The sequence below is a fragment of the Arvicanthis niloticus genome, chromosome 1, assembly GCF_011762505.2.
Source record: "Arvicanthis niloticus isolate mArvNil1 chromosome 1, mArvNil1.pat.X, whole genome shotgun sequence".
In the NCBI taxonomy this organism is placed as follows: Eukaryota; Metazoa; Chordata; class Mammalia; order Rodentia; family Muridae; genus Arvicanthis; species Arvicanthis niloticus.
This window is the reverse complement of record NC_047658.1, coordinates 11,510,047-11,525,577: the sequence shown is the minus strand read 5'-3', so window position 1 is coordinate 11,525,577 and position 15,531 is coordinate 11,510,047.

Here is a 15,531-nt window from a genome sequence, read left to right as displayed (position 1 = left end):
CGGGCGCATGCGCTGGCACGGGGCCCGGGCCCCCGGGGGCCCCCGGGCGGCTGGATCCAGGGAGGGACGGAAGGAGGGCCGGCCGGCAGCCCCCTCCCCCACCGCCCTTAAAGGGAACTGCCCCTCCCCCCCCAACCCTAGCCAGGGGAGGCAGGAGGGGACTTGGATCAGACTTAGGAAGGACCTCCTAGTAGAGTGAACGAAGGGGCTACACCCAGACTTGGGTGAGGTGGGGGGAGAAGAGCCGAAAGACCAGGCAGTCCTCAAGAAGTTTGAGCAGGCATGCTAGGGTAGCCGGTACTGCATGCCCCAGCATGTACTTTTTAAATCCCTCAAGCCCCGTTTGTGAAGGGTGGGCATTGCACAGGTTGAAAACCAGGGCCCAGAGGAAAATTAACCTGGCAGTGGAAGGGTCTCCATGCAAACTTTTTGATAGGTCCCTGGCCTTCTGGCGGTCCTGACTGCGTCTGGTGGATATTTGGAATAAATGGAGACTGTCCCTGGAACAATTCTGGAGGCCAATGAAGAGTTGAAGAGACAGAAATCCCAGTGGTCACTCAGAGGGCCACAGGGCATCCTAGGAGTTTGGAACAGTCCCCACCACCATCAAACTCATCCCTGCCTCAGCATCCCCTAATTCCTCTTCGGGTCCAGCCTTAGGTTCCCACTGCAGACTCCTCATCACAGGTCAGAGACAGGGCACAGTGGACTGGAACTTTGGCCCAAGCCGTCCAGCATGGCTCAAGGTGACCAGACCACTGGAAGTGCCAGGGAGACGCGAAGAGGGCAATTGTGGTACCAAGGAGGTATCGGGCCAAGGAGGATCCAGGGGAGCCTGCCTCCTCCCGGAAGCCATCGGGTGGTGCAGCCCAGATCGCGGGGCAAATTCATAGGGTGCGGGGTGCGGGGAGGAGGGCCGCGTCTGGGCCACCGAGGCGGCGGGCGGAGCGAGGCTGGCACTGTGTGGCCGACGGCGGAACAGCTTTTGTGTGTTGCTGGCGATCGCTGCGTCGCGCCGTCCCTTGCATGAGGATGAGGCCACTCGGGGCCACCGGTCCTTCCCCCGATCGCGGCCTCAGAGTTTGCAGGGGAAGGGTAGGGCGGACCCGAGATGGGACGAGCTCAGGAGTCCAAGAGCCTGGGCTGGGGGAGGAGCACGGAGGTGGGATCTTGGCCAGGTCCCAGCTCTACTGGCAAGACGGTACTTCGAAGTTGGGGCGAGGACTTGATAAATAGAAGAGGGAGGACTGGGGGGAGGGGGGCGGCAGGAGGGAGAAGCCACCCGGCAGAGCTTCATCCTTCGCACTCCCGACAGAGCCCAACATTCTTGGCGACCTCTGCCTCCCACCCCAGAGACGATAAGCTGAACGTGGCAGGGCTCTCTTAAAGGAACCTCGTGCCGTGCCGGTTTGGGGTGGGCTGGGGAAGAGCGGTCCTGATAACCCGGACACTCATGATTGTTGCAGGTAGTAAAGACTTGAGATGCTTGACTTTCTGATTTGACTAACCACTTCGTTGTCTTTGCAGTGCCAAGGTCTGCTGGGTGAGGGTCCACCAGAAGGATTTCTCCTGAGGCTGGTTGTCAAGGGGCAGAGGGTGGCATCAGAGTCACAGGCCAGAAGCCAGTAGTTTTTCAGAGATGAGCCTCTCCGGGGTCTTGGAATGTGGACTTTGCGTCTGAGAGGAAGGGTTGAGTCTGGGGCTCTGCACAGGATGGAGTTTGCATGTCTCTCCCAGGATATATATAATTCAGGAGTCATTAAGACACGAAATGTGGGACCTTCTAAAAAGATGGTAATCCATGACTTAAGCGAAGCAATAGTCAAGACTCTCAGCAAGTTAGAAACACAGCTGCCTTCACATGGGGAAAAAAAAAAAACCAAAAAAAACCAAAAACAAAACCCAAAAACCCCAAACAACCCAAAAGCTGTCTACCCAAAAGCTGGACAGAGTGTTTGGGAAGTAAAAACCAAAACCCCACAAGTACCATGCTTAAAGGGGGAAATCGTAAATGCTTTCTCATGGAGGCTGGAGTAAGACAAGGCGTTAGTTCTCATCAGTTTCATGCAATACGGCACTAGCCAGTGTCATAAGGCAAGAAAACAAAGAAAAGAAGTTTGAAGTGGGCGGGGGAGGCAACAAAACTGTTATTCAGATATGATGCGATTGGGTATACAGGAAGTAAAGTACAAAGATAAACTGTAGGTTGATAAATTTATTTGTTAGTCACTGGGTATAAGATTAATATCTAGAAAAAATATTTTTGAGTGCCAACAACAAATAGAAAATAAGCTTTTAATAACAAAAGAACAAGTATTGTGATTGGAGGGATGGCTCATAGGGTGAGCACACTTGCTGCTCCTGCTGAGGACCCTGGTTCAGTTCCCAGGACACTCATGGAGGTCCACAATCATCTGTATCTCCAGTTCCTGTGGATCTAACACCTTCTGGCCACTTCTGGAATTGCACACATAGTGCACATAAGCTCACATAGGCTCACACCATACACATAAACGTTTAAAAAAAATTAAAAAAAAACACTCAGGAATACACTATGGAATCTAAAATAATTTCTCCCCCACTGAAAGTGGTAGTGCATGCCTTTAATCCCAGCATTCAGGAGACAGGGGAGGGCAGATCTCTGTGTGTTTAAGGCCAGCCTGGTCCACACAGAGAGTGCCAGACCAGGCCAGAGCGACACAGTGAGAATTTGTCAAAAAAAAAAACCAAACAAAAAAAACCCAAAAAAAAAACCAACAACAAAACCAAAAAACAACCCTCCCCAAATCTCTTTTATTATTGCAAAATTAACTTTAGAATAAATTGATAATTAACACATCTCAACTTGTATTTGTATTTTTTCCCTTGAGGAGTGGTAAAAGGATGAAACTTAGTAAGCTGCTGTTGATACACATGTGAAGTAGAGATACTTTGGGAGACTGTATCCTAGTGTGGAGGATACATGGTATCAAGGAAAAGGTAAGCTAATTCACCAGTAAAACAAACTGAATCATGGAGATACACCCTTTCTGGGTTTATCACCACCAGGCAACACTGCAGAGCAGTGGGGGAAAGATAGTCATTTCCAATCACCGTGATGGGTCAGATCTCAAAATTCTCTTGGCTTGGCTTTACACTGTGGCCTACAATCTATCTGCGTTAGCTTCTCATACTGCCACACCCAAGAACCAGCTTCTATTTATTTATTTTATAAATGTTTTGATTAGCATACAAAACAATGGGTGAAGTGAGAATTTTTAGTTTTGTTGGAGACAAAGTTGTGTCGTGTGATGTTTTTCTGGAAATGAGAGGAAGTTTTTCTGAGAATAGACATGTGGTATTTTTCTGGTGAAAGGGCATGTGATGCTTTGCTGAAGTGGACATTTGAGAGGCACATGATGTTTGGAAAGAGTATAAGTATAACCCAACAGACAGTGGGTGACCCTCTGGCATTGGTTTGCCTTGCCACTCTTTGGTGATCCTTGTTGGGCTTCGCTGATGCTGGTCTTAGCCGATGACACTGGTCCATTGGTTCGCCTTTCTTTCTTCATTGATCATCCCTTGTAGTCACTTCATAGAGAGAAATGCATCAGAGAACTTCTGTGGTGTTCTGGCTGTGCTTCCTCAGACACATGCTGATCAGTGGTTTCTTCTGGATCAAGCCACTGCTACTGATTCATGTGTGGTGTTTGCCAAGTGGACTGGACTGAAGCTGCTGATTCATGTTTGGTGTTTTGCTCATGGACTGGACTGCTGACAACAAAGATTTGAGTCACTCAAAAAAAAAAAAATAAAACAGAAAAATATTTCTAAAGAGGTCCACAACCCTCATTTCCTAACAACCTTTCTTTTTCACTAGCTCTGGTGGGTGTTGGGCTAGAAGGGAGGTTGAAGTGTTAAAAACAAAACAAAACAAAAAACCCATAAAGTAGGTTTTGAAAAATCTAAGCCTACAAGTGGGTCTCAGTATAATTTTTATATGCATTATCTATCATTGCATCTTGCACACATTCAACCTTAATTACCTCTGCTCATCACTCCTACACACCTCTCTCTGCTCCATGTTCTTTCCTCAAGTATATCTCTTTCAATTTTGTGTCAGAAATACATACATACATACATACATACATACATACATTGCCATAGATAGATATGTAGATACAGATTCTCCATATAAGAGAAAAGATGATATTTGTTGTTCTGAGTCTGACTTGTTTCTTTTAATATAATGATCTCCATTTCCATCCATTTTCTCGCAAGTGACACAATTTTATTCTTTAGCTGAATCAGATTCCATTGTGCCTTCGTCTATTTGTTGCTGGCTGGCATCTGGGCTGCTTTTATATCTTGCTTATTGTGAAGAGGACAGCAATAAGCATGGATGTGCCCATACTTCTGTGGCATGTTGACAAAGTCCTTTGCTGTCCATTGTTGAGATACCTGGATCACACAGTAGTTTTAGTTTTAGATTCCAGAGGAAACTGTAGTGATCTCCACAGTGGCTGCAGTTGTCCACAGTCCCATCAGCAGTAAGTAGCATCCCTCACTCTGCCTCCCATCCTCACCAGCATCTTTTGTCAGCCATTTTCTTGGTCATGGCCATCCTGACCGCAGCTTTAATTTACATTTTTCTAGTGGCTGTGAATGTTTAACTTTTTTTCCCTTTCAAATATTTATAACCATTTGTATTTAATCTCCTGAGAAGCGTTTGTTCAACTCATTTTCTCATCCGTCAGTGAGACGGTTTGGGGTTTTCATGTTTAATTTGTCTCGCTCTTTGTAGATTCTAGATATTAAGGCCCTGTCTGATATAGAGTTAGCAAAGATTTTTCTCCCATTCTATAGCTTGACCCTTCACTATTGTTTCCTTTTCTGTGCAGAAACTTTTTAAAGTCCATGCAGTCCCACTGGCTAATTCTTGGGGTTACTTTCTGGACAACTGGGGTTCTGGTAAGAAGTCCTTGTCTTTGCTTGTACCTTGAAGTGTTTTTTTTTTCCCCTAGCAAGCTCAGAGTTGCAAGTCTTTGATCTGTTTTTGGATTGGTTTTTGTGCAGGGTAAAAAAAATGCATGGTTTTATTCTTTTATATGGGTGTATTATTTTTCTGGTGCTGTGATTTAAAAAAAAAAACTCTACTGAAGGCAACTTAAGGAAGAAAGAATTTATTTTGACTTACATGAGCAAGAATCTGAGTTTATAGCTCAACCACAAGCACGGAGCACAGGGCAAGCTGGAAGCAGCTTGAGGCTTTTGATCTCAAAGTCCACCCCAGTGATGTACTTGTCCCAGCAAAGCCACACCACTTAACCCTGACCCCACAGCACCATCAAACAGGAAACCAGGTATATGTACATGTACGTACGTATGTATGTATGTACATGTAAGTTTGTTCTGATCTATAGAACTATTAATTTTTGTATATTTATTTTGTATTCTGCTACTTTGCTGGAGTGTTTATCAGGTCTTAGTGTTTTCTAGTGGAGTTTTGGGATCTTTTAAGTATAGGGTTATACTGCCTGGATGGGATAGTCTACTTTGCCCTGTTCTATTTACAGAGCTCTCATCTCTTCTCCTTGGCTTATTATTCTGGCAGAGACTTAAAGTACTATGCTTATCCTGTTCATGATTTTAGATGAAAGACTTTCAATTTTTCCTAATTTAGCATAAAGTTACCTGTAGGGTTGTGGTTCCTGTGTCTGCTCCACCACAGGGCATGGCCACTTGGGAAGGCAGGACATGGGAGTTGACTGCGCTTACCCCACACTGTTGCCAAACAGGTGTTGGGCCATAGGAAAGCCCTGGGACAACGCTCCCACGGTGGGAAAGTGCAGTCCGGTGCTTGGGACAGCTGGAGTTGGTTCAGGGGTCCCCGGCCTGTGATGAGGCTGGGCCATCTGGTTCTCATGCTCTTTGACATCCAGGTGCCGCTGGATGTGGCAGAAGAGCTGAGAACGGAGAGTGGACCCACAGGCTGGATCTTGGAATTTTTTGAAAGGGGAGCTCTGACTGGTCCTTCAGGGATAAGTCCTTGGCTTGACTGTGGCAGCCTTCTGTGGGAAATTAGACAGTGGCTGCGTGGCAAAGGCCATATCCGTGGCTCCCCACAGCGAATACCGATAAAAAGAGACAGTCCATGGTTTTAAGGCATTTATTGTCATGGCAGAAAGTGGATGAGTAAAGCCATACCCCACTTCTCAGGGTAGACTTGAGATTAAATACCTTTTGCAGGGAGGAATGTCTGGGAAGGAAAGCTTATTGGCTAAGCCCTGAGGGTCTTTAGGTACCTCATTAAAATGGAGATCTGTCTTGAGGCTACCACAGGTCACGTCCTCTACAAGTGGAGGGCCTTTGGGTGTTGCCCTTGCATGACTAATTGCCACAAATCTGGGGGTTGGGGGAGCGGCTGTTAGTGACAGGGGCCTGGTACCTGGGAACAGGCAAAACTCCTATCTCTTCAGGGTCTCCAGGGCTTCTAGCCTTAGCTCAACTGGGAACCATGTTACCTTTCACGGTTCGACAGTTATCTATAGGGTTATTATATGCTGTCTTTAGTATATTGAGGTATGTCTCTTCCACTCCTATTTTCTTTAGGGCTTTTATTATGAGAGATGTTGAACTTCATCAAAGGTCTTTTCTGCGAGAAAAAAAAAAAACAGCCCACATCTATTTTAGCAGTTAGCTTTGGAGGTTCTGGTTCATGTAGGCAGCATGTCTTATTTAAGACTACAGGGTGACGCCAAGCTGCTTATCGTGTGGTGACTCGGAGGGAGGGGAGCAGAGTATCTAAAATAAAAATAAAATGTCTTTTAAAACTGTTTGGGGGCCCTAGAAAGACACCTCAGCAGTTAAGAGCACCGGCTGCTCTTGAAAAAGACTCAGGTTAGGTTCCCAGCACCCATATGGGGGCTCACAACTCCAGTTCCAGCTCACCCTCTTCTGGCTTCCATAGGTACTGCATATATGTAGTCCGCATTCATGCAGACAGAACTCCCATACATATAAAACGAAAAATTTAAAACCCTCTTTCTGTCAGTTTTATCTAAGTGTTGTAGAGCAGTTAAGTGGTAAACCACGATGGGTTCCGAAGGACTACTGCAACCGACCTTCTGTGTGTTCAGTAACCACACAGGCAACAAGAGGAGAGCCAGCAAAGGCAGGACTCAGATCAGCTAGCTCCCAGGGAATCAAAGGATGACAGGGTGCCTCTGGGAGACTTAAACTTTGGGTAAATCTCCTGTCCTATGGATTTAAGACTACGGACTTCCACACATGGGCAGTGTGGATCATATACGCACCTGCAAGGAGAGACAAAGTCCTCACTGCGGCCAAAGGAAGTCACATGACCAGACAGACCAACCCACCTCACCAGATGGCCCAACCAGAACTAAAGACCATAGGACAGATGCTGCTGACCCCTGTGGTTGAATTAGGGAAAAGCTGGAAGAAGCTGTGGAGGAGGGTGACCCTGGAGGAGGACCAGCAGTCTCAACTAACCTGGATCCCCGAGATCTCTCAGACACTGGACCACCAACCAGGCAGCATACACCAGCTGATATGAGGCCCCCAACACCTGTACAGCAGAGGACTGCTGGGTCTGGGTTCAGTCAGAGAAGATGCACCTAACCCTCAAGAGACTGGAGGCCCCAGGGAGTGGAGAGGTCTGGTGGGGAGGGGGGGAACACATCCTTATGGAGAGGGGGAGGGGAGGGAGGTATGGGATGGTGGAACAGTCAGAGGGTGGACCGGGAGGGGGATAAAATCTGGAGTGAAAAAAAATTAAATAATTTTTAAAAAAAGAAAGAAAAAAAAAACCTAAAAAGGTGAAGGGGTGCCTCAAAAGGAAGTCCCCAGTCAACCCTGTGGTGGTTAAGGTCGTCAGCTGCTCAGGATCTAGACTCGACACTGAGACAGACTTCAGGGCAAGAATGTGAGGAAGCTTCTACATAGGTTTAACCGAGATGAGGAGACTCAACATAGGCTTGTGCGTCCATGGCTGAAGTGCTGGACTAAATAAAAGGAGTACCTGCATTCACTTCTGTCTGCTTCCCAAGTGTGGGTGTCATGTGATCAGCTGGCTCATGCTCCAGCTGCCTCGACTTCCGGTCCAGGAAGGACTGAACCTCCACCTCCCGCTCCTGCTACTTCCGGTCCAGGAAGGACTGAACCTCAACCCGGAGCCAGAATAAACCTTTATACTCTCTCAAACTGGTTTTGGTTTTTTATCATTACAGAGAAGTGAAGTGGGACATTGATCTAATCATGCAAATGTATCACATACTTGAATTCTGATATGCCCACACAGACTCGAGCATACACGCGCCTCTGAACACACATACACTCTCACACAAAATCCGAACACCCAGTCACTGGCACACTTGTGTACATACTTGGCATGTTTTACCCAGCATCCTCTTCCACAAGGGACTTTTGCTCAACCTTCTTCCATATTTCACCTTTGCACCATTCAAACTTGAAAACATTCTGACACTGAAATTTAGAAAAACAGTTGCGCAGATGCTGGAGACATTCTGCCCAGTCTCCGCCCCTCGATGGTGGTGGGAGTGGACCTTCTTGCCTGGGCACCACACACTGAGTCTTCTGCCGGTGTTTCTAAAACCATCAGAGGATGCCACTCCCAGGTCTCTCAAGTAGTCAAATGCCCCAAGGCACCAACTTCCTCCTGTGACTGTGACTATCTTTATTTGAGTTTTATTGCTGTGAATACACACCATGACCAAGGCAACTCTCATAAAAGACACATTTAATTGGGGCTGGCTCACAGGTTCTGAGGTTCAGTCCAGTAGCATCCTGTCAGGAAGCATGGCAGCATCCAGGCAGACATGGTGCTGGAGAAGGAACCAAGAGTTCTGTATCTGCATTCAAAGGCAGCCAGGAGGAGACTGTATTCTGTAGACAACCAAAAGGAGACTCCCTCTTCTGCACTCGGAGGAGTTTGGGCACAAAGACACCTCAAAGCCCACCTACACAGTGACACACTTCCAAGGCCACACCTATTCCAATAAGGCCACACCTCCTAAGAGTGCCTCTTCCCATAAGCTAAGCATATTCAAGCCAGCACAGGGACCCAGAACCTAGTCCCCATGCCCAGAGCTCTGACTACTACCCTTCACCATGCACCCTTTCGGCTCATACGCCCCACACCTTCCCTTGAAGTGGACAGCAGCAGCTTTGCTCCTGAGGGGCACACTTAGACCCCTCCCCCATCCCAAGCCATCCTTGCCCAGTGCTGCCAGAGTGACAAGACACCCCCCAGCGCTCGCGCGCACACACACACACACACACACACACACACACACACACACACACACAGAGTGAGGCTTTGGCAGCCAGACCATTCACATCTCCAATGGAAAAGATTTTGAAAATAAAAGAAGGCACTATTAAAAATTAACAAGAAATTTAGGGCACAGGAATGAGGCAAGGTACCGACATAAGCTGGGTATGTGGTCGTTGTCATCATCATCATCATCATCATCATCATCATCATCATCATCATCATCATCATCATCTGGTGATACAGGGTCTCATTATGTAGCCCCAACTTGCCTGAAATTCTATGTAGACAAGGCAGACATCAGACTCACAGAGATGTGCCTGACTCTGCCACCCAAGTGTTGGTATTAAAGACCACACCCAGCCTGGTCACTTTTTTTTTCAAGCTGCCATCTGCTTTCTCACTTAGCTGGTGATTCAGGGGGATTGGCTTCTCCAGAGGCCTTCCAAAGTCCCCAGAGCAAGTGATGCCCATTCTGTGCCCATGTTGCCCTGTCCTTGATATTCAAAGGCTGGCCTTAGTCTTGGATGTGTAGCAAGTACCCCCAAAAAATATTTGACCCAGGAATTCTCTGCCTCTGTCTTGTAACCAGATGAGTCCTTAACATCTGGAGTCCTTGTGAGGGAGCACGTGGTCTCTCTGAGCATTGCAGGTAGCAAGTTCTGTGAGCCTATTCCTTGCTCCCAAGCTCTGGAGGTCAAGGGATTACTGGTCATAGGAAGGAAATGGGGGGTGGGGGGGTTGACCAGTGGGGAGCTCAGGAGCCCCGTTACTCTTTGCCCTTACCTCGAGTCCTCCACTCTGTGCAGCCCACAGTGGGTCATTGTGAGTTACAGGGATCTGTAGGAAACACCAGTAAATTGGGTTTGGGGTTTCTGATAGGAAATCTGTAGCTCTCTAAGTGGTCCTAGCTTGGATTGAACCACACCAATTTCCTGGACTGGGAGTAGAGGTGGAGTCCTTGTCTTTCAAAGACAACGTCCATCCCAAATACAGACACTAGAGGGCAGCCTGTCTCTCACACTTCACCGCTTTAAAAAAGGTTCAGCCGGACCTTCCAGCTTCTGAGAGTTTAAGGGATCTGGATTTGATACAGGGTTTGGGGGAGCAGACTGATCTCCCTAACGCCATCCCCCAGCCTCTCCCAAGACCCTCAGAGGTACTGAGAGCCATTCTGAAGCCCCCCAGGTATCTTCATGCTGCAGCCCCAGTGGGGTTTGCCTCCTGGCCTGGAAGGTACAGAGGAGGCCCCCTAAGGGGCCGTGGGTGCTGGCCTGGGTTAGGAAACTCATAGTGAAACCTGAATGATCTGGTATGAGATTCATTCCGTGCAGCACACCTGCCCCAAGGCAGGGCTGGGAGGGACTAGGAGGCCATATGGCAGCACTGGCTGCGGGGGCTGCCCCAGCTTTATCTGATGGGTCTGGGCCTTTCTCACAGCTTAGTGGAACAGCCTGCCAGGCCCATCATGGAGGTCTGACAGGGACTCTGCAGGCCCCTGGGTTCAGATCCCCACCTACGAGAAGCATGGGAAAGGCGCGGGTGGCCCGATTAGGCCTCTGTGGCAGAGTGATGGGCAGCCGTAGGGCTGGGAGCCAAGCAGGCTTCTCTGACACTTAAAGAAAGGTCAAACTCGGGTACAGAATGTTTCTAACACAAAAGGAGAAAAGCAGAGGTTGTGCTAGACGTAAGACAATCCTGATTGGAGTCTGCCATCATAGTCCGTGCCAATAAAACCAGGTGGCGAGATGGGGAGTTTAGGGATAGCCTATGCTACCAATCAAGCGCCAATCTCAAAAAACCAAAACACAGACCAACAGAACATGTGGGTTTATGGGGTTCTCAGGCAAGCAGACTCTTCTAGACATGAAGTTGTCCTGGGAGTTGGGGGTGCCCTCAGTTTTGTTGGGGGCTTAAGGGCTGTGATTGAAAGGTCAGTGGATTCTACACAGAAAGTCTGATCATAAGGCTCTCCGAGGTATCTCCCTGCTTTTATCTGTAATGTGCTTCTGGTGGGGAGAGAGGAGGGTCTGTCTTCTCCCGGATGGAGTGTGGGGATACAGAGGCCCATTATAACCTCCTCCAAGGACCCAGATGTGTTCTGGGTGCTGTCTCAGGTCTGAATTAGAACCCCCACCCTGGCCTCTCCGCTCTGAACAAAGCCCCCCCCCCCAAATTGCAGAGGACTGGTTTGAGATCTCTATTGGGAAAAGGTCTGAGTCTGGCCCCCCTCTCTCTGAGTTACAGGGAGCCTGTAGCTCCATGGCCAAGTGTGCCTGGGGGCAGCGTCTACCTAAAGCTTCCCCGATGATGATAGCTGTCTAAGGCCATCTCACCCAGAAGGAGGAATGTGAAAGGTGGAGCCCAGGACAACTGGCCCAGCCTTAATCCTGCCAGGAAGGAGGGCATGGCTTAACCAGATCAGGGTGTTCTGTGTGGGACAGATTGTCGAACCTGTTATCTTCTCATTTCAGAGGGGGAAATGGGAAGATGGGGAGAGGAGATAAGGAGACCAAGGTCAAGTGGTGAGTTGGAACAGCCAGACAGTAAATCCATAGTCCCTGGAAGACACTGTCACATGGCCCTGGGGTCCTTTACCTCATCCCGCCTGAGTCCAGACACTCAGCAGGACTCTGCCAGTTTGATGGGCAGGCCTGCTTGTGGCTGGGTGTGGCCAGCCTCTTGGGCCTGAGTAGAGCCTAGTGGCTTCCTTCCAGGATGGCACTTAGTCTCAGAGAGAAGCCTCCACACGGATCAGAAAGCATCTGGGCGCTACAATGTTTCCACTACCCCAGAACCACACATCCTTAGAGAGCAACCCCAAGTCCTTGAAGCCCAAGCTACCCTGGACTTGACCCTGCTCTCAGTAAGGACATCCAAGGCATGTCCCTGTCCTCTACCTACCCCCTCCCCCCACCCCGCACTACCTTTTGGGGCTCTCTTCCTTTTGCTCGGGGGTTCATTCCAGGCTATCTCCACTTCAGACCCTTACAGATCTCAGTCACTTCTGCCCTGCTACCTTCAAACGGATGGCCTGGTGGGCAGTGGTCAATCATGGTTGCTTTCATGCTTAGCCCCCTTCGCCCTTCCTTACATAGGCTGGGGACACCTCCATCTACTGTCCGTGCTTCCACAGGCAAGAATCCAAGAAGAGGGTGGTGTAGCTCCGTGGTGGATACTTGCCAAATGTGCATAAGGCCCTGAGTTCCATGCCCAGCACTGCAACGGAAAACAAGCAAGGAACACCCACAGGAGCCATGTTATCTCTGCCCTACACTGTCCCCACTATCACAATCAGACACACCTCTCTTTCTTTCTTTCTTTCTTTCTTTCTTTCTTTCTTTCTTTCTTTCTTTTAAAAAAGGAAAATGTGACTCTGTGTGAGTGCAGTCACATGCACGCGGTAGGTCAAGCATGTGGAGATTGGGGACAACCTCAGGCGTTGTCCTCTCCTTCCTCCTTGATTGAGACAAGGTCTCTTGTTTGCCAATAGCTGGCCTGCAGAAGTTCTTGCCTCTGCCCCAGTCTCAAAGGAAGAGCACAGGGATTTTAGGTGCGTGTTACTGTGGCGACCAGTTGTACATGAGTTCTGGGGTTCTAAACTGCTCCTCATGCTTGCAGGACAAGCATTTTTACTAACTGGCCCTTCTCTCAAGCTCTACTTCTGTTTATTTGTTTTGAGGCAGGGTCTCACTATGTATCCCAGGTGTATCCCAAGTTCCTGAAATAACAACTCTGAGACTGAATTGTTTATGAATAAATGCCCAGGCAAAAGCTTCGGGTCATTCTCACCAGCTTGTAACTCAATTATCCTGCTTACTCTATTAAGTCCTGCCATATGTACATCTAGTATGTACATCAGGTTTATGCGACCGATCCATCAGTGAGGCAAGTCTCTTCCTGGGCCTGACTCTATCCCAGAATCCTCTCTCCCTGCCAGAACTCCCATCTCCCAATTCTTGCCTAAGTTAATGGCCAATGGCTTTTTTTTATTGACAAGTAATTCTTTTTATACAGTACACAAGAGATTCTCTCTACCCCCAGGCTAGTCTTAAACACCAGATCCGCTTACCCAGGGCCTCCAGAGTGCTGGGATTACAGGTGTGTACCACTACACCTGGTGGTGAGCAGGCTACGACTGGAGTGGCTTGGTTATAAGAATATGGTCTCTCTGACTCCATATGTGGCCTTCTGCCACATTATGATGTAACAGGACGCTTCACCAGCCTCTCAGCCTTGGGTATTTTTCTATACAATGGGAAAGGGACAAAGCATAATCCAAGACCACAGTCAGTGTGCTCTCCCTCAGCCTTCCAAGCCACTCAGTGGGAGCCACACCCCATGGCTTAGAGTCCTTGGATTCATTTGTTTCCCTAATAGGGGATTAAGGGGGGGCAGCAAAGCCACCACCACCATCACCGCCTCTGTGAGACTTGCTGCCCTTGTCATTACTCCGAGCAGTGGCTCCTATGGCTTCTTCTGTTCCATTTGTGTCCCCTTCCTAAATCACCCCCCCCCCACTTCCAGCCACTCCAATGCCTTTTTCCTTCAGTTCCTTCAGATTTGTACCACACGAAGCTCACAAACTGAGGCGCAGAGCACCCACCCCCACTTCTGCTGCAGTATGCCCTTGCTGGCTCTGGATTCAGTGCTTCCAACTGAGAAAGAGGCCACATGACAGGCACCTTCTTCTTTGAGTGGCATGTCCACACTAAGACCCTTTGGGCCTGGTAGAGCTTCCTCAGCCCTGATGCCCCTCTCTGGGGAGCCCTCCTGAGCAGCCCTTTCCCCACCTCTGGCTCCCTCCTGCTCCTTAGCTGCCCCCATCACATGCTTCTCCTCCATGCTCCAGCTAGGGACTTCTTCTCCTCTCCGAAGCCTGGTCCTGGCTCAGTCTGTCTTCTGAAAGGGATCATAAGTATTAGTGGCAAAGTTGAGATCATGACTCAGTTCAATTCTATCTTCTTCCGTGGGGGCTTCTCATGCTCCCATCTCCCCGAGAGCTGGATGCAGACCTGGAGAGGCAGTGGGGCAGCAGCAGACAAGGTTAAGTCCCAGGGATCCTCTGGAAGAACCCCTTGTAGTCTTGTCTCCTTTCCCAAAGCTTCAGTCTCCTCTATAAGATCTGGGGGAAGCCTTCCAGGTGCCTCAGCTGGCAGGGTTCTGAGCGCCTTTGCCCTTTGCCTATCCGGGCCTTCCCCCTAGTTCTTCAGGTAGACTATGACTATGGGACCTCCCTATCTGAAAATACCCACCAGGAAACAGCAGCCCTAATCCAAATAGGAAAAGATCCCCAGGAGGCAGGGGTACCTTAATTCCCATCGTGAGGATCCAGAAGGAGTTTAGGGCTTCAGGCCAGTCCTTTGGGGAGCCTAATTTTCCAGTTAGTCCCTGGAGTGCTATGAGTAGGGTAGGAAAAGGCTGTGACTGTCCCCACCCATTCATTCCTCTGTCCACTGGACTCCCAGGGCCATCAGAGACCCTATCCTGACCCATCATGCTGTCCCTATGCTGTGGAACTGAAGTCATTGCACACAGTGCCCAGAAGGAGGTGCCACCTTCAAGTTGGCAGGCCTGGCTGTGCAATGCTGAGGGTCGCCTGGGTCCAGGGAAGGTGCAGGAAGTAGAATTTCCCCTCTCAAGCTGAGACGCAGGGGACCCTCCCCCACTTCTGCTGCAGCATGCCTCTGCTGGGTTTTGATCCTTCCATCTGGGAAAGGGGCCATGTAACAGGCACCTTCTTCGGGTGCCATGTCTACATGAAACCCTTTAGGTCAGCTGGACTTGAAGCTTCAGGCCCCTGGCACAGCCACATGCAACTGGTCACGCATACCCCATACTTCAGTTGGCAAAGCTCCTGGCACCATAGCCTACCAAGCCTTTCCCCCAGTTCCTCGGCTCCTCTCAGTGACGCAGGCAGCCTGGCTGTGGCTCAGAAGGAGGCTGAGTCTTGGCTAATGTGGACATGTGGCTTCTGAGCCTGACCTGCGTTAGGAAAGGGGCTGTCCACCCTGCAGGCCTGCTCTGGGGCAGAGTCCTTCTAAGCTTCTGGTCAGCTGGCAGCCTCTTCCCAACGTGGCCTTGGGTATCTTCTTGGTCTTGTCTAGTCTCTGCTGTGGGTTTGGTTTTACCAGCAGGGAAGCCCCAGCTGGGAGGATATGGGTCCAGAGTCCAAGGTAACTATGAATCCTTTCTAGGCCAACCTCTTTAGATACACTAGAGAGTTACAAAGTGCT